General features: G+C 33.1%; 1 protein-coding gene across 1 annotated transcript in view; it reads left to right on the forward strand.

Annotated features, from left to right (window-relative positions):
• The first annotated feature begins 3059 nt into the window (after positions 1 to 3059).
• The window catches only part of LOC145292919 (transmembrane protein 117-like), a 418600-nt gene continuing 401981 nt past the window's right edge, over positions 3060 to 19678 (forward strand). Inside the window, exon 1 of the mRNA XM_080139082.1 lies at positions 3060 to 4249. The gene's annotated coding sequence lies outside the window, so the exon portion shown is untranslated. The remainder of the gene's footprint in view (positions 4250 to 19678) is intronic.

The following is a 19678-nucleotide window of genomic DNA, read 5'->3' on the forward strand; positions in this document are numbered from 1 at the left end:
CTCCTGACCTTGCACCCTCTGACTTTCACCTCTTCCCAGCTATGAATTTGTTTTTGAAAGGAAAGCATTTCCCAGATGATGCAGCCTTGATTTCTGATGTCACGTCGTGGTTGGAGGACCAACCTGGGGTATTCTACAAAAACAGTCTCCAGAGCTGCATCAAACGATGGGAGAAATGCATAACTCTGGGTGGTTCCTATGTAGAGAAATACTAATAACTGTGTCAAGTTTCGTTGCTCTACTGCTATGGGACGTGGATCAGGGGCATTACTTATTGCCCGCTCCTCGTAAATTGTAAGTTACAAAAAACTTTTGTTTCCATTCTTCATTTTTTAAATTATTTTGCTGCAATACCTTTTGCATTTTGAAGTCCAGTTAAGAACAGAACATAATTGTAACATAAGAATCAAACATTAATAAGGTGGGCTCCCTCTACCGTGCTAGAAAACTAATCACGCCTGAAAGTATCCTGTATCTCTACAAGGCCATCATTCGCCCATGTATGGAGTACTGTTGTCACATTTGGGCTGGTGCATCTGCTACTAGTCTCTCTTGCTCCTGGACAGGGTTCAAAAGAAAGTCGCCAACCTGATATGTCCTAAACTGTCTTCTAAGCTTCAACTTCTGTCCCATCGACGTAATGCTGCATCCCTCTGCATGTTCTACAAGTATTTTAATCAAAATCAAATCATTAAAGTGCCTTGTTTAGGGAGGGAGGAATGGAATAAAAAAAAAAATAGTTTCTAAATCTAAGAAAATTGGCGCTTTTCTCAGACGCCTCTGTTGTAAAAAAGAACCTTAAGGCATAAAGAAAAATAAATTCAAAATGTTTATTTGTTAAGGTAAGGCACGAGGTCATTAATATTGGGCGATCCAACTAGTAGTATGCAGAGTTCTAGTGATATAACAGTCATAAATAATGATTTATTTTCTCTCTTGGAGAAATGCCCCTGTGATGCAATATGGTTTCACAGTGACCAATCAGATTACAGGGCGCATTGATTTCCTTTGTCAGCACAGAGATTCCTGAAAGCTACCAGGAAATCACTCCTTTTCTTCTTTCTGGCCCTGTCCACTGGACACTGAGGCACTGACTATCTTCGCCTGCAGATAACTGCTAACAGACTTTTGACAGCTCAAAAAATGTTCTAACTTCTTTTCTTCACTCGGACACCGTCCAACTTTCTCCAATCTATGCTGAACGGTGTAGGTAAATTGAATAAACCTTTCGTTGTTGTTGCTATAAAAAAGCTTTTCCTTTTTCTTTCTTGCAGCGGTTTTCGTCACTTACAAATAATATATAGGATTTGGCCTTTACATAAGAACCACCACTTTTATAGTGATGCTCGGTGCCAATTTTGTGATTATATGCCCCAAAGACTCAAATAAAAGAGTAGAAGAAAAATTTAAAAAAAGAGAAATATTATGAGAAAAGGAGATGCTTAGGTACTTGTGCATTTTAGGTTTGGAGTGCAATTTATTGTTTATATTTAAAAAAATTTTTAAATCATTTTTTATTTAAAAAATTTACATGAGTTTTAAATTGTGTTTAATGTTGCTATAGTAGGAAGCAGTTTAATAAGCCTGGCACTGGCCCTCAGGCTTATATCTGAGTGGAGTATGTTTTATAGTTTTGTTAGGCCCTAGGAAGTGATGCTACCAGGCACTATCTCTTCCTTTAGGAGGGAGTTGGTTTATTGTCCATCGCCTAAGATAGTCCTATCGGGGAATGTGAACAAACCTGTCTAGGATAACTTTTGCATCGATCCCATGTCCCTATTCATAAAGTGGCGTGCAGAGGGATCTATACTCCCGAGCATCCAAACTTGAAAGGCATCGGTATTTGATGCATTTTAGGTTTAGGGAAAAAATTTTTTGCTTTGATTTTTTAAGAATTTCACTCGGAACAAGGGGAGACAATTCAAAGGTTGTTAAAATTTCACATAAATTATTCCTAAAAGCAAAACAAACACACTAAATTAATAGAATAACACAAAATAAATCATTTATTGAATTAATATTTTTTTTTTTACTTTTTATAAAGTAACTAGACTGGGTGCCCGGTGTTGCCCATGTGTTTGGAGGTGTGTGTTGAGCAAACAAAAAAAAAAGTGCTAGTAGGCAAGCAGGCTCGAACCCATACCGCGAAGGAGGAAAAGAACGTGAAAAGAAAGTGACATCTTTGCTGTTGCATCCATCGCCAAACTGGAAGTGACGAAGGTTTAAATTAAGACTAGTCAATTGAAAAGAGGGAATCACTTTCGAAAATATTGTCGAAAAAAGCAACCCTTCCCTGTAGAAAAGTGCCCAGTTGAGGGTGAAGGAATTAATGTTAGCCAATTTTTCGATATTTGTCATCCAAAGGGCTGAGCTTCAAAACGATACCGATCTCGTGAAAATCTGCCACCTCTGTCAAAAGTTTTAGACAGATATACAAACATACATACATTTAAACAGACAGGTGAAATTTATATTATAGATTAGAATTTCAAAATAAATTACAATTGTTTTTTTTTTTTTTTTTTTTTCTTTTTCAATAAGCACTTTCTCTTCCTGGGAAATTCTTTGAAAAACTTTAAAAACTTCTTGAATTGTTTTCTGTTGTTTCGAGTGAAATTCTTAAAAAAATTAAAGCGAAAATTTTTTTCCCAAGACCTAAAATGCGTCAGATACTGATGCCAGCCTCTCCAATTTGGATGCTCAATGCTATTCGATCCCTTTGCACACCACTCTCACTCTCTAAATAGGCACACTGGATTGGTGCAAAAAATTGTCCTAGACGGGCTTTTCGACATTCCCCGATATGGCTGCCTCAGACGATAAACAATAAACCAACCCTTTTCTAAAGGAGGAGATAGTGCCTGGTAACATCACTTCTTAGGACCTAACAAAACTAAAAAATATACTTCACTCAGATATAAGTCTGAGGGAGGGCTGGCAGGGCTGGTGCCACACCTATTAAACCGCTTTCCACTACAGCAACTTTTGACACAACGTCAATTTAATGTCTGTGGAGAGGGCAACTCCCCTAAATAGCGTGTATTTTAGACGGGTCAAAAATTTGTCGTGATTAATTCTACTGGCGATAAACTAACGCTCCTTTTCTAAGGAGGGCGTAACAACACCTGGGAGGAAATGTATCTTTAATACTGTTACGGCAAGGTCCACAAGACAAATATTGTTTCTTTGGTTTTTAATTAATTAAGAATTTTAAGAGATATTTAGTTATTTTATTTTTCCTGCATGAAAATACTACAGGAATATTGTAAGCATTCTAGCGAAAGTGAAAGAGAAAGAAGAGGGAAAAAAGGGTGTAAACAAATATGCATGTGAGAAAGAGTGAGTGTGACAGGGAGGGAGAGTAACTATAATGATCGTAATGATGGTGATAATGATGATGATAGATACGAAAGAGGAGAAGGAAGAGAATGCTAGAATACAGAGTGGAGGTAGTGAAATGACTAATAGATAATACAGAGGGAGTGAAGAGGGCGAAGAGAGAGAACAAAAAGGGGAAGAATGGTGGTGGTGGCAGTAGAGTAATAGTGAAAGTGGGGAGGACTGATCATATGTATCGTCGTGTTTTAGTTATTGTCATCATCATCATCATCATTATTATTATTGTTGTTGTATTGTAGGAATCAGTCGTTTCGGTTACTTTTCCCCTAGTCCTCCCAGCTTCTTCATTATTTATATATATAAAAAAAACACAAATATATTTTGATTTCTGTTGTTTTAATTGCTGGCCGATGAAAAAACGAAAGAAGAAAAAATAGGGGGAACAAAGGGGAAATTAAAAAAAAGAGGGAAATTAAAAAAAAATGCTAATTATGTCTATGTGAATTTAATTCATTCTTGAAAAATAATTCTATTTTTGTGGTCTTTTTTTATCTCCTTTTTGAATAAAAACACAAAAGGAGAAAGAAATTGAAAAAAAAGACAACAACAACAACAACAACAACAACAATAACAACAAAATGCATATATGATCCAGATTCTTAAGAAGATAAAAGCTGGAATTAAATATATTTGAAGAGGGACAAACAGGCAACAAGCAATGAAAGTACGAAAAAATATACATATATAAGTAAAAAAAGAAAAACAAAGTAAAAAGAAAGCAAATAAATAATAAATAACTGGATCCAACGACCAGTTGCAGTTGCAAAAATAAACAAACAAAAATCACAATAATTCCAATTTCTATAAAGGAAACGATAAAAGGAAAGTGATAAATATTATTTATCTTCAGGTAAGACTACGATTTTATTTCTTTATGCAAACATGCAAAAAAAAAAAAAAAAAATTTTTTTAAATTCATTTTATTAATCCTCGCCACTGCACTGCATCTGCAGTTAGAGATTTCCCAAGCCTTGTTTCAGCTTCACTATAGATTTCCCGCGCTTACACCCTGACAGGAGTTATCCATTGTATCTCATGATTGAAAGGATACCAAAATTAATATTAACCAATACCTACCATAAATATACTTACTACGTGTGTATAATTTTTTTCACTTTACGTACGCTTAAAATATTTAACCACTAAATTCAATTCTAAAAGACAATTTAATTTCACTCACTATTAATAAAAACGAATTAAAAAATGAAAGTTATATAAGAATTAAAAAGTCAGGGTTCATGGATGGGAGAGCAGTTATTATGCGGGTACTCATTTAACGTCTGGGGTACGTTTTAGTCTATTAATAAAATTATGAGATAACTTCACGTGTGTGTGTGTGTGTTCTCTTATTTGGTACTTATAACAAAATACGGACCGTGGTGAAATAATAACGTAATTTAGAAACCCATTCTTAACACGAGAGGGAAGAGCGTTTTGTAACTATTCTGTACTTTCACCTAACAATTTAATAAACAAGATACCGTAAAACTTGAAAATTCCACCAAATAGCACGATCCGTTACGATTAATGAATTAATTAAAATAAAAAAATGCAATAACGCATAACATTCTAAAAAAAAAAAAAAAATAAATAATTTAATTACGAAATTAAATCCATCACAATGCATTTCAAACAAATCTGCCACTTTATTTTTTTCTTTTTTATGATAGTTTTGTATCTTCGATATTTTATGATCCTTCGATACTTGAAATGAGGTACTTTTAATAAATTTAAATTGAACTGTTTTCTTAAAATCCTAAAATAACACTAACATAAGTTTTAAGTTTAGTTTGGCAAAAGTCTGTTCAGTTGGCTCAAATTCTCCAGAAGCTCAAAATGCATTTGGAAGCATTTAAACTGTCAAATAGTCATATTTCTTTATGGATTAAAAGGTTGAAAGTTTTTCAAAGCGATTTACTTCAAATCATTTATAGATAGAGTTTAAAACAATATTAACTTAAAAAAATTAATGGTTAGTTCACTTCTAGTTGACCCTCCTCCCCATGTTAAGATTTTTTTCTTCTAAATAATGAACTTATTTAGTAAAGCCCTTCTTTACATGAGGATTAAAACTTTCACCTAAAAATGTAATAAACAAAAGATACCGTTAAAAATCAATAAAAAAAAATGAAGAAGCAACCGGAAGTGAATTAGAAACAGTAAACGTAAAGATAACCAAAATCAATTATAATTTTATTAACAAATTGATCCAATTTATAATTTAATGACTCAACGTAGCTGTGGCGTGGCATCTGTTCGGATACTACACTTCATCTTTTTTTGTCCTCGATTAAAGAGAAATCCTTCTAGACTGAGACAATTTTTTTGCCTTAAATACCATTTTGAAGGAGCTGAGTGCTCTCATTAAAAACCGACTTTGTGTTTAACTCTGCACTCTTGGGGAGGCAAGTAAATAGAAAGTAAACGATGCTGTAATAATTAAAATGAACTTTCACTTTCCTATTACAAAAGAATGAAAGAAAAAAGAAAAGTTGAATAAAAATGAGTCTCCCGGGCAACGCCGGGTATATAGACATAGTTACTTATAATCGTTACTGTTTAGTGTTTAGAGCAGTCAATAAATAATAATATATATAAAATTCTATATTGTATAGTTATATTATTACTTTTCCAATACGTTTTGTTTATATAGCTTTTAAGAGAAGAGGAAGACGGAGCCGCGAAACAACAATAAAACTCCCTTTTTTACCCTACCTCATATTGTGAACAATATTTTCCCACATTTCAGGCTCTTTAAGATTAGCAACGACAAAAAAAATTAACATTTTAATAATAAAAAAAAAGAAACACCACCTTTGGGATAGACACTCTCAAAAGTTTATCTTGAACTTTTCAGCTTTACGATGATTGCCTTTGAAACAGTATTATCTTAAAATGGCAACCATCTTAAAGCTGAAAAAGTTAAAGATATACCCCCCTCCCCAAACCTTCATTATAGAATTTAAAATTTGGTGCTTCTACAGAATTTGAACTGACTTTTGCCAAACTAAACCTAAAAGTTAGTTTAGGGTTAGATAAGAGTTAAAAAAAAAAAAAAAAAAAAAAAACTTCGGTTCAAATTCTGTAGAAGTACCAAAAATTGCCAGTAGATGAACCTGAATAACCTCCATTCTAAAATCTAAAATATTGATACTTGTGCCATTTAACATCCCCAAGCAAATTTAGAAAACCATTCTTACCATGAGGAGGAGGCTTTGTGTACTTATGCAGAATATGGACGTCGCTATTTTTTTTTAATTTTCAAGTTAAATTCAATTTTTACGGTATTTTTGGTTTATTAAATTGTTAGGTGAAAATACAGAATACTAAAGCACTCTCTTCTCCCCATGTTCAGAATTGGTTTCTAAATAATAATGGTCCGTATTTTGCATAAGTACCGAACTTTGTTAACTCTTCCTTGCGCAGACGGAGCTCTCCTAAAATGAAAATTAATTTGCTTGGGGATGCTAAATCTCCTAATGGCAATTTTATTTTTTATTTTTTATTTTCTAAGTACATCCAAAGTTCTGGCGTATACCCGGCTTCCTCAAAATCTCATATGAACACTATGGGGGCAAAGGGTAAAAATAAACATATTTTCTTCTTTTTCTTTGTAGATTTTGTAGCTGAACCTACTAAAAACGACACATTACTCTTAAACTGTGTTAATTAACTGGGAAGGATACTTTTGATAATTTTTATAGAATTATTCTCGTCTCCAAACCGGGTTTCGAAACGGCTTTTCTCCTACGTAAACCTAACCCAAACTGAAAGTTGGGGAAAGAGTTTTAAGTTTGGTTTGGAAACGAGAGTGATTATATTATTATGGTTTTAATTATAGTACGAAAAATGGAACAAAAACATGATTTTATTAAAACGAAGTATTGATGAGAACAATAATCTGAAGAATCCAACGAATAATCAATCCTCATCTAAAAAGAAAAAAAAAATTAGAAACGTAAATATTATTAGGCCAAGATCACAGTGTTTGGCGCCACGCTTTCTTTACCTTTTCTGCCCTCTGTCAGGGGATGAGAAATTATTCATGACAGAGAATTTAAATTTTTGTTCCTATCTAGAATGCTCCTTTTGGGGGAGCTGGATTTTCCCCACATAAAAAACCGACCTTGTGTCTAACCGTGACCATCGTCATATTACGGTAGCCACGGTCTAACTTGTGAGACGGCAAGTAAATAGGAACATAAATATTCTTTGCTTTTTTTTTCTTTAGTTTTACCTTTTGTCCCCAGGAAAATAAAAAAGATTTTTTCGTTAACACTTAACATTTTTTAAAAATATTTATGCAAACTACGAACGATGCTATTTTTCTGGATAAGATTTTCCGTTTAAATCAAATTTTTACGACATCTTTTGCTTATTAAATGGTTAGATGAAAGTACAGAAAGCCATCTCTTCCTGATGTTAAGAATGGGTTTCTAAATCTTAACGTTATTATTTCAGCACGGTCCGTATTCTGCACAAGTACCATATTTTTTAAAGTTAAACTAAAGAAAGAAATAAGTTAGACATTTTAACGGGGGTTCACTTTATAAACTTAACATAAAATGAGAATCTTGTTCTTAGTTGCCGTGGAACAGAATGAGTAACCGTATCCATGGGTTAAACATTTTTTTTTTCCATGTTTACAAAATATACGACGCCTACGAAGACACACCGTTTCGGTTGACATGACGCAAAATTCAACAATCAACCAACAACCATGAACAGATAACAACAGTAATACAAAAAATGGTTACCCATTCTGTCCTACGCTATGTAGGCAATAACTAGAAGATAAATAACGATTTCTAGTCCTAAGTGGGTGATCATTTTTACGTTATATTTATATAATAAAGAGACTCCCACCACACGAAAAAATGATGCATATTTTTCTTTGGTAGTGTAGGGGGAAAGAGTAAAAAACTATATTTTTTTACCTAACTCATAATTTATTTAAATTATTTATGTCTTGTAAACTTTCTATAAACACGATTTCCAGTTTTTATTAAGAAAACAACTTTGATTCCATCGTGGTTGTGATGATGTGACGATAGGTCTGAATTTGTAAATATTCGTGTCATCATTTTATTGAAAAAGAATGACGTCGACTCGACCTCTGACCTTTCCCCTTTTCTATGTTGTCTAAATGTCACACAGTCTCCACCAATAACTTCACTTATATTTAATTTTACCCCGTTTAAGAAACCCCCTAATATTATTTGTTGACAGCCCCAAAATAAAGCTTTACGCTAAATAACAAACTTGACAATATTTTTAAACAGCTGATGGAACAGCTTAGGATTTTGTGTAGCAAGTTGTTGTTAATATTTAATATTCTATCGTCAATAAAGCTTTACCAGTCGAGAAAAACATAACACAATTCGACCTCAGGGTTCCCCGACTTTTTATTATTTTTTTATTTTTTTACAGAATAAGATCTAATCCGGTTCAGTCCTAAGAATCCATCAACATCTCCCTCGCGAAGGACTTGATTTATTCCGGTTGCCTAAGTCATTAAGGAATGTCGACAGGGTCCGTTCTTAGTTATTTTTGAACCCTTTCAGAGTCTTCCCATCGGGGAAGCTGTATCACTCTCCCTTTTGGCTATGATCAAAATGTCGTATTTGGATTTATTTTAAGTAGGACAGCGCTTGAAGTGAATGTGGTATTGTGGTGACTGAGATATTTCTCGTTAAGAGTGGGATAGACAATTTTTAGTATTTGAGACCCATTATCCCCACACCTTTGAATGGCCTTGTGCCTAATTTGTTCATTATGTATTTTTATATTTTGTGCAAATAAATATTTCAAAGTGTTGTATCTGTTCTAGCACAAACAACACTTAATCTTTTCTGTCCTCGGTAAGTAAAGGAGAAAAGTCCTTCTAGATCGGAACAATTTTTATGGTACTTCTGCAGTTTAATATCCTCGGCAAAACAGTCCGAAGGTTTGAACGCCATTACTTATTATTTCAATTATTGTTTTAATTGAATTAAAGGTACTTTAGAAGTTTACGGATCGTGCTAAAATAACAACATTATTATTTAGAAACTCATTTTTATCATGGAGAAGAGGGGATGCTAAAATGCAGAAGTGCCATTTTTATCCGTACTTCTACACTTTATCGCCGAAACTGGAGACGCCATTTTATTTTGCGCACCTGTCGTTGAGATCCAAGGGAGAAATCAGTATTTTAAACTATGATCGAAGCAATAACAAAATTAAACTAGATAATGATTTTTCGGTTTCATTTAAATTAATTTGTTGTTGACCCTTCAAAGTTGCTTTAATTAAAAAAAATGTTTCATTAAAATTATTTATTTGTTCGAAAAAAAATAGTTTATAAAAATCCAATGTTGCTTTCATTACAAAATTGTTTTATTAAAATTATATCTTCTTACGCAAACTTTTCAATAAATGTTTTTACAATTATATTTTGATAAATTTTTATACAGTAAATGTTTTGGTTTTCAAATGGCGCTCGCTCGCCTAGTTTAGACAATTATGAATATGTCATTTCATTTTGTTTTTAATAATAATAATAATAATAATATATATATATATATATATATATATATATATATATATATATATATATATACACACACACACACACACACACACACGTTTCATGAAAACATTTTCGGTTTTCATTAATTAAATCGAAACATTTCCAATTAAACAATTACGGATATATGTTCTCTTTCACTTTCGTTATTTACTTTTTTTCATAGTTCTTTCCGAAAGTAATTAATATCTAGTTTAAATTTTGGGTATTTATTTCTAACTTCGATCATAGTTTAAAATACTGATGTCTCTCTTGGATTTGAACGACAGGTGCGTGAAATAAAATGGCATCTCCAATTTCGGTGATAAACTGCAGAAGCACCTTTTTCTTTTCTTTTTTTTTTTTTTTATCTTTGTCCCAATCCAGAATACCCCTTTTTGGACAACTGGATTTTTCTCGCATTAAAAACCAACCTTGTGTTTAACTCTGCCCTCGTGGGGAGGGAAGTAAATAGGGACTTTATGAACTTTAATCTTGCTGAAAGTTGGAGCAGTTCCCTGGTCCAATCTTCCACAAAGCTTTATCGCAACATTGCGGTAGTAGCAAGGATACCCTGCATTGTCCGGGACGAACGAGGAATTTCGTGTCTTTCCGCTGACGTCATTTGAAGCCCGTGTTAGTGTGTTATCAAAATTGATTCTCCAATCGACAGAATCGTTTCGACCGCTACCTCTTAAAACATTCTTGTAGTTTTTTTATGAAATTAAACATAAGAAACCGAAATGCATTACGGTTAACTTTTACGACATTAAATTTAGATGATATATTAGAAAGCGAAATGAATAATGGTAGATTTGTATTGAATGAAATTTAGATGATGAGAAACCGAAACGCATTCTGATGAAGTTTTACGAAACTAAATTTAGAAGATAGATAAGAAACCGAGATGCATTTTGGTTAATTTTTACGAAGTAAATTTTTGGCGTTTCTACACTACTGGGACGAAATTTCGGAAATCGTAAAACTGCACTTGAAAACAATAGCATCTGTGTATTTCTCGTATTTTTAAGATGATTATATCCAAAAATTACGAAAATCGATAAGGTAGAAAATTATTTATTAAAGATAATAAAAAAATAGAATTTGATGAAAACGATCGTAAGACACAGGAGAGTTCAAAACGGAGGTAATTTTCCGTTTCGATTTAAACAAGATGGCGGCAATTTTTCACCTGCTAACGCGATTGAAGTTTTGTTTAATAATTCAGTAATATTCACGTAATTTCGACTGCACAATTTGGAAGCTACCGTTGTAACTTTTTAGAAGTGAAAAAAAAAAATCAGTTGAAACCATTGCTTTTTAGCTGAAAACTATTTGTCGACTACAAAATCTCGTCCCAATTCTGTAGAAGCACCAAATTTTCTTTTTAAAATAGAATATGAAAAAATTCGATTTACTTGACTATATTGCATTTTTTTATTTTAATAAATATTCGATTTATAGTTAATAATAAAATTGATGTGCAATTATAAAAGTTACGCTAACATGAGAAAACAGGCACACATATGTGATATTTTCTCCTGAATTTACCAATATAGACATGAGATAATAGAGAAGATGAAAATCGTAGACGTTTTAGAACTTTGGTGGCCCTTGTGTAGTTTAACATCCCCAAACAAGTTTAGTAAGCCATTCCTAACGTGGAGAGGAGTAGGCTTTGTTAACTCTTCACTTGCACGGATGGAACTTTTCTAAAATGAAAACGATTTGCGTGGGCAATTTAAACTGCACAAGTATCCTCTTGATAAAATGTTACAATTTGCCCCCAAGCTGCCAACGAGAAAATATAAATATTATTTTTTCTGTTTACTACACAACATATTGGAAAAAAAAAAAAAAAAATACATATTATTTGGATTCTTTCGACTACTGTTCTCGTTTAGTTTTACTTTCGAACCGTTTTATTCGATGCAACCTCCGGCCTTCTTTAAGTGTATCCTGTCAAACTGTGGGAATTTTTCTGTCAAACTCGGGGATTCTTTCTGTCGTACTCGGGGATTCTTTCTGTCGTACTCGGGGATTCTTTCTGTCGTACTCGGGGATTCTTTCTGTCGTACTCGGGGATTCTTTCTGTCAAACTCGGGGATTCTTTCTGTCAAACTCGGGGATTCTTTCTGTCGAACTCGGGGAATCTGCACGGAATTTCGAATGGAACTCTTTATTTAATCCACAAGGGTAGCATGCTCTCATTCCATTAACCATGACTGGGTAGAAGTTCTAAGTAATTCACAATTGTATTTTAAATGTCACCCACATTGAGGATTGAACCCTCAACCTCCAGAAGACTGTAACTTACAACTGAATTTTACCAAACACTATTCACTATGACAAGAACTTGTGGCGCAGTGGAGAAAGTACTTGCTATCTATTCGAAATCCTGTACAGATTCCTGAGTTTGACAGAAAGATTCACGAGTTCAACAAAATGCAACTGAAAAAGGTTGGAGGTTACATCGACAACCAGAATGTTGAGAAATTAACACTCAAGATGAGAACAGTAGTCCAAGAATCCAAATCGTATGAATAATCAGTCCTAATCTAAAAAATTCAGAAGCAAAATATTTTATATCTTAGTGTGAAGTTTCCGATATAAATGATCACCCACTTCTTGACCAAGCGTTATTGATCACTCACTTCTTTACTACATAGCATAGTACAGAACGAGTAACGATTTTCTTTTTTTACATTTTCAAAATGTTTGTCATTTTGTAAATACAAAAAAAATGTGATACACCATGTGATCATGAACTGAGTGATATTTTTACGTTTATATATGTATATAGCAAGATGAGCTCATACTCTAAATAATTTATTAAAACAAAAATTCAAATATTTTTCGAGTAGAATCTCATTTTTATTTTACTCTTGGTATCATGGGTGAAACTTAATTGCACTTTTGGCACAAATGCACTTTAACTCGGCAGAAGTATTTTTTTGTTTTCATTTTTGAAAGAGTGATACTAACGAAAAAGGGAGATAATCCAAAATTAATTTTATTTTTCTAACCAAACTTTTCTGGTAATTCAGAACAAGTTCAATAAAGTAACAAAGTAACGCAATTAACACGTTTATTGAATTGATTTAAATTGTGAAAAAATGTACATGCAACAGAAAATAGGAATATTTTTTTTAATATAGCTGTAATAAAATAAAAGTTAACATTTATTTTTGATGATTTTTCTTCAATTTAATAACAATACTTAAAAATAAATCTTTTTAAATTTACAAATAAAATTTAATATTCTATATAGTCATGGGACGATTCCAATATTTTTCCAGATCCCGATACAATTACTGATTCCGTACTAAATTCTCAATTCCAATACAATTACTGATTCTGATTCTTCATAAATCTCTTCATAGTTAACTGTAAACTTATTATTTTTCCCCGATTACTGTAAAAACGCGTGTTAAATGTGGAAATATTTTCCTTAATTAAAAAAATACACTTATGGGGGATCATCTATCGATTTTAGTTTTACTAGTAGTTAAAAATCAATAAATATTTATTATTTTATAATTATAACCAGCAAAAGACTTCAAATAAAAAAGACTATTAAAAGAATCGTTTTGGCATTGGAAAATATGCACAAATTTTTACGATTCCGATACTCTCAAATATTCTAACTTTTTCGATTCCCGATTCCGATTAATCGTCCCAACACTAATATAATATATTTCAAAATAATTGTTTTTTAAATATATTTTTTTACATACACAAATAAAATATAACATTCAGTTTAGAATATTATGCAACAAATGTAATGTAAATTAAAAAAAAAAAAGATAATTTAATTAAATAAAATAAATATTTTAAGAATTATAACAAACATAACAAAACCAATAATGAAATCAATAAAAATAGCAAAAACACTAAAGCCATACAGCAACCTAATCTAATCTCCAATATAAATCGTTATGAGTTTGAGTTTCTATTCATTTCCCTCGGCCCCAAAACCATCAGTCCAGCCCATCAACCTTTGATGACCCATGGCCCCCTTACTGAGTATCTCAAAACTCATGGCCCCCTGCACTTTGACAAAAATAAGTCAGAAAGAGTAGCAACCTTGGTTGAAGTGAGTGTCCCTAATGATGGAGGTCTGAACAGAGCTGAAAGAGAGAAACAAACCAAATATCAAGGTCTCATGTATGATGTGTAAAGAAACTGGAATCTTAAAGAGATATCAATCATACCAGTTATTATAGGTACTACAGGGCTTATGAAGAAGAACCTGAAGTCCTACCTAACAAATATTCCTGGTGAACCAAGTGCAAAAGAGATCCAGACAATTGCACTTAAGGGAACAGTGAGAATACTAAAAAGAGCTCTCGGTTGGTTTCAATAAAAAGCAGGGCAATATTGGCATCTGGATTGGCTGCCCCATACTCAGCATTACAATCTTCAAAGAAAGAAAATAAAAAAAAGCAAAAAAAAAAAAGAAGCAAATTTTGTTGTATGTTGCTTATTTGTTTACTCTAAAATTATAAATGAAAGTGAAAATTTTGCTGAAAATGATTCACTTGCTGTTGAGCTCGTGTGATGAGAGCTCTTAGGCCTGGCTACATCTTGGACATAGCAAGATGAATATCGCTCCTAACATCAAGATGGTTTCTGATCTTTGTTTTAATGGTCGCAAGGTCAGAAAGTAAACATTCGCAAAGGTATGTTGTAGCAAATTGTATGAGCATTACAGATAAATAGGGGATACACATCCTTAACAGACAACCAGAAGCTGGATGTCTTCTATTACTGACTAGCGGGCGTACCCAGCGTTACCCGGGTGTTTGAATGTGTGTGTTGAGCAGAAAAAAAAAAGCGGTTAGTAGGCAGGCAGGTTTGAACCCGTGACGCAAAGGTGGAAAAGAAAGTGAAAGAAAACGTGAACTTTTACCGCTACATTACGAAACCATAGGAAGTGGATAGCATTCAAATTTAGCGATATCAATCAAAATGTTTACTTGCTAAGTGAATGCAGAAATGAACGTTGGCTAAAGGCCAGTTCAGCTTTCCACCGTTTCATTAATTTGTTTCCCCACGATGTTGGGGAAAACCAGTTTCCCCCAAGAAGGGGGAGCTCTCCAAACGAATAGCAATTGTTTGATATAAAAGGGTTTCCCCACATTGATCAAAGCTAATTCAGTTTCGCTTTTAGACAAAAAACACAAACAAACACCCGAGAGGATGGAATAGCGCGAATTTTATAAAAGTCAATCAAAATAAATCTAGATACGCCATCCCTTTGCAAATCCTAGATATTATAATATAGGCAGTATATAAAAAGTTGTAAAAAATAGTGACCCTCTCAAGACTTTGCTGGCCATACAAAAACACACATGCCACTTTTGCCTTTTCTGTATATAGAAGGCCAGTTTCATTGCTTTTGAATCCTTGAACTCTGCCAATTCTTCTGTTTCATCTTCAGTTAAATTTCAGTGTTGAAAGGGTCTCTATGCCATAGGACATTCAATTGTGCTTCATGAAAATAAGATTTGAACTCACTGGAGAGAATGTTGAGATATCCAGTGATGGAACATTTGATGTTGATAGTAAGTTCAATCCTCTGTGTTTGTAAATGCGCGTCCAAGAAAGGAAACAAGGCTGTGGTTGGAAAGGAAAAGAGGCTTTCAATTGTGCATATCAGACTTCAATTCGAGCAGACATTCCGTTTGTCTTGAATGTCACTGACTGTCACATCATGACTTGCAAGGATTGGTTCATTTTGTTTTCATTACTGAAGTCTTGTCACCTTATTTATACATTGCAAGTTTCTACCTTTTGAATTACATATTTTCGGTGTTGTCTTGTGACCCCCTTACAGGACAAATGGCTCCCGGTTGAGAAATGCTGATCTGGCTCATTGTTGGGATAGCTTTTTCCTTATTGGTTGAAGTATGGTCCTAGTAATGTGCAGTTCTAAGAGGTCCACCTTCCCAGACTTTACCTTTTTCATCCTTTAAAAAGAGGTTATTTTATTGCTAATCGCCGGAAGCGCCCCTACTGGGGAATACCAACAGGGCTACCCAAAAATATTTTTTTGTGCTGCATTTCCCTTTTGCAGAATGAAGATAAACATTCTGTTTGCTTGTCTTTTCACAAGAGTAGAGTTGGACACGACAAGGTCGGTTTTTTATGTAGGGAAAATTCAGCTCCCCAAAAGGAGCAATCTGGATTCGGACAAAGATAAAATTTGCCTAAGTCGAGAAGGATTTCCTTTTGACTAACCAATTCTAGAAAAGATGAAGTGTAGTATCAGAGCAGATACTACACTTTGATTCTAGCCAAAATGGACTTCTTATTCTGAGTATATGATTTACTCACTCTGATAATTTGTTGTCTATAATATAAATCTCACCTGTCTGTTTAAATGTATGTATGTATGTATGTATGTATGTCTGCCTAAAACTTTTGACAAAGGTGACGAATTTTCACGTGATCAGTATCATTTTAAAGCTCGACCCTTCAGATGACAAATATCGAAAAATTGACCAAAAACATTAATTCTTTCACCCTCAACTGAGCACTTTTCTACAGGGAGGGGTCTCTTTTTTCGCTGATATTTTCGAAATTTATCCCTGTTTTTTGATTAACTAGCCTTAATTTAAATCTATGTCACTTCCGGTTTGGCGATGGGTGCAATAGCAAAGACGTCACTTTTTTTTTTTCACATTCTTTTCCTCCTTTGCGCCTTATGGGTTCGAGCCTACCTGCCTACTACCACTTTTTCTTTTTTTTTTGCTCAACACACATCTCCAAACACCCGGGCAACGCCGGGCACCCAGGCTAGTCACTAATAAAAGATCACAATTTCTGAAGATTTCTGCGACTCCGACTCTACTCTCTCAATGTTTATTTCTCACCCTTTCTCCGTTGTGACGGTTTTTCCCACCTCCTCATTTTGGATTTCACTGATTATTCGTTTGTTGTTGTTGATGGTAATTTCCCAAACCGAGGAAAATGGATAGTTCTTCTTCTTTTTGATTGAAGGTAGAAATGATGTCAACAATGACATTATTTTCACCTACAATTTAGTGTTCTATTTTTAGCAGCAACACAAAATTCAATGAAAACACTAATTTACAAACAAGTTCAATCGTATCTGAGAGGCGTTGAAGTACTTTTAATACATACACACACTAGTGATAGGATGATTCCAATATTTTTCCCGATTCCGATACAATTACTGATTCCGTACTAAATTCATGATTCCGGTACAATTACCGATTCTGATTCCAATTCTGTATATATCTGTAAATATTTAACTATAATGTTATTATTTTTCCTGATTATTGTAAAAACACATGTTTAATGTGTATATATTTTCTCAAACACAGAAAAACATTTGTAAGATTTTAGTTTTAGTGGCAGTTTAAAATCAATAAATATTTATCATTTTTATCAATTACTACGACCAGTGGAAAATTATGCTTTAAATAAAATCCAATAAAAAAATAATTAAAAGAATTGTTTTTGACATTGGAAAATATGCACAAATTTTTCCGATACTGATTCCGATATCCCAAAAAGTTCTGATTAATCGTCCCAACACTAACGCGCGTGCGCGCGCGCACACACACACACACACACACACACACACACACACACACACACACATGCCCCTACTGAAAACTATGATACAGCAAAATAATTTCTCTGTGGATGACTAAAAATGCCCCTTTCTTAGGTTGAACATACTGGTGAGTGAAATAATAAACTACCACCAATATATGATGTAATGCCCTTTGTGTAAACAAATGAAGCCTATGGCATTTGACAATATTTTTCATTGTAATTTGACTTAACTACCTAGTAGCTAAATGGTGTAGGGGTTAGAAGTGCCGGCTGTTGTCTAGGCGGTCGAGTTTCAATCCCAGCTTGAAGCAGTTCTAGCTGCACTAAAGAACTGTGATACAGTGTAACATTTTCTGTGAGTAACACACACACATATATTAATTTTTGGACTCTTTTCCATCTGGCCTCTACTTCAATTTTCTTTTGTGTTTATTAATTTTTTCTTATTTTTTTTCTGATATACATTTCTTGTTTTAATTGTTTTCGTTTTCCTTATTTTTTTCTGATATACATTTCTTGTTTTAATTGTTTTCGTTTTCCTTATTTTTTTCTGATATACATTTCTTGTTTTAATTGTTTTCGTTTTTCTTATTTTTTTCTGATATACATTTCTTGTTTTAATTGTTTTCGTTTTTCTTATTTTTTTCTGATATACATTTCTTGTTTTAATTGTTTTCGTTTTCCTTATTTTTTTTCTGATATACATTTCTTGTTTTAATTGTTTTCGTTTTCCTTATTTTTTTTCTGATATACATTTCTTGTTTTAATTGTTTTCGTTTTCCTTATTTTTTTTCTGATATACATTTGTTTTAATTGTTTTCGTTTTCCTTATTTTTTTTCTGATATACATTTCTTGTTTTGTTTTCGTTTCTACTGCTTCCTCTACCTCTACTTTTCGCACTATCATCTACTTTAATAATCCTCGTTCTTTTTTAATTTCATATCCAAATGTTTTTGAAGCTGGTTTTATTTGGATATCCTTATACTATTATAATGCCGGCCTCTCACCTCTTCTGATGAGAAGTATTAAGTTTCAAATGGCATGGCCTAAAATGCTTCTTTTCCATTTCCTTCCCATTTTCGTTCTTATTGATCAAATGATTATAGTTTGATTATGATTTAACAAAGTTCTAAGTAATTTTTATTCGTCATCTTTTAAATTATATGTGTATATATATATATATATATATATATATATATATATATATATATATATATATATGTATGTAAGTATATGTATGTATGTATGTATGTATATATATGTATGTATATATATGTATGTATATATATGTATGTATATATATGTATGTATATATATGTATGTATATATATGTATGTATATATATGTATGTATATATATGTATGTATATATATGTATGTATATATATATGTATGTATATATATGTATGTATATGTATGTATGTATATATATGTATGTATATGTATGTATGCATATGTGTATGTATATATATGTATGTATGTATATGTGTATGTATGTATGCATATGTGTATGTATGTATATGTGTATGTATATGTATATGTGTATGTATGTATATATTTGTATATGTATGTATATATTTGTATGTATGTATATATGTGTATATGTATGTATGTCAGGTCATGTCATGTGCTACTGGTACCATGTAACCCAGTACTACCTGCCTCATGGTCGGGTCACCGGCGACTAAACTGGTTCCCCCACCAGACTTGTTTGGTGAGGAGGGCGGCTAGTCTCCCTGAAGGATTAAAAACAAGACCTTCCAAAGGGCGAATGAACCTTTTTCGGGGTCAACGGCCAACTAGCACCGTGTGTATTTGTGTGTGTGTATATGTGTATTGGGGTGGAGAGGGCTCCCGTAAGTCGTGGTGAAGGCAACCTTTCTAGGAGAAGCAAATCTCTGATTTAAAAAACCATAAAGCGGAAGACCACTACCTGCATTAAGCTGGTCTGCAGTTTAATTTGTTGCTGGTTATCTTGCTCTTGCTTGTTGCTGGATCTCAACATTTTGAACCGAGAGAGAGACTTAGCTGTCGTAAAAAGCAAAGACTCTATAACATCATATTTGTATAGATACTCCCTCAGGCATTCGGGCTCATGGATTTTAAATGTCTGAGGGAGTGGAACTCGTCTGACAAGACGTT

The sequence above is a fragment of the Euprymna scolopes genome, chromosome 14 (genome assembly GCF_053919585.1).
Source record: "Euprymna scolopes isolate OS-2025 chromosome 14, ASM5391958v1, whole genome shotgun sequence".
Lineage (NCBI taxonomy): Eukaryota > Metazoa > Mollusca > Cephalopoda > Sepiida > Sepiolidae > Euprymna > Euprymna scolopes.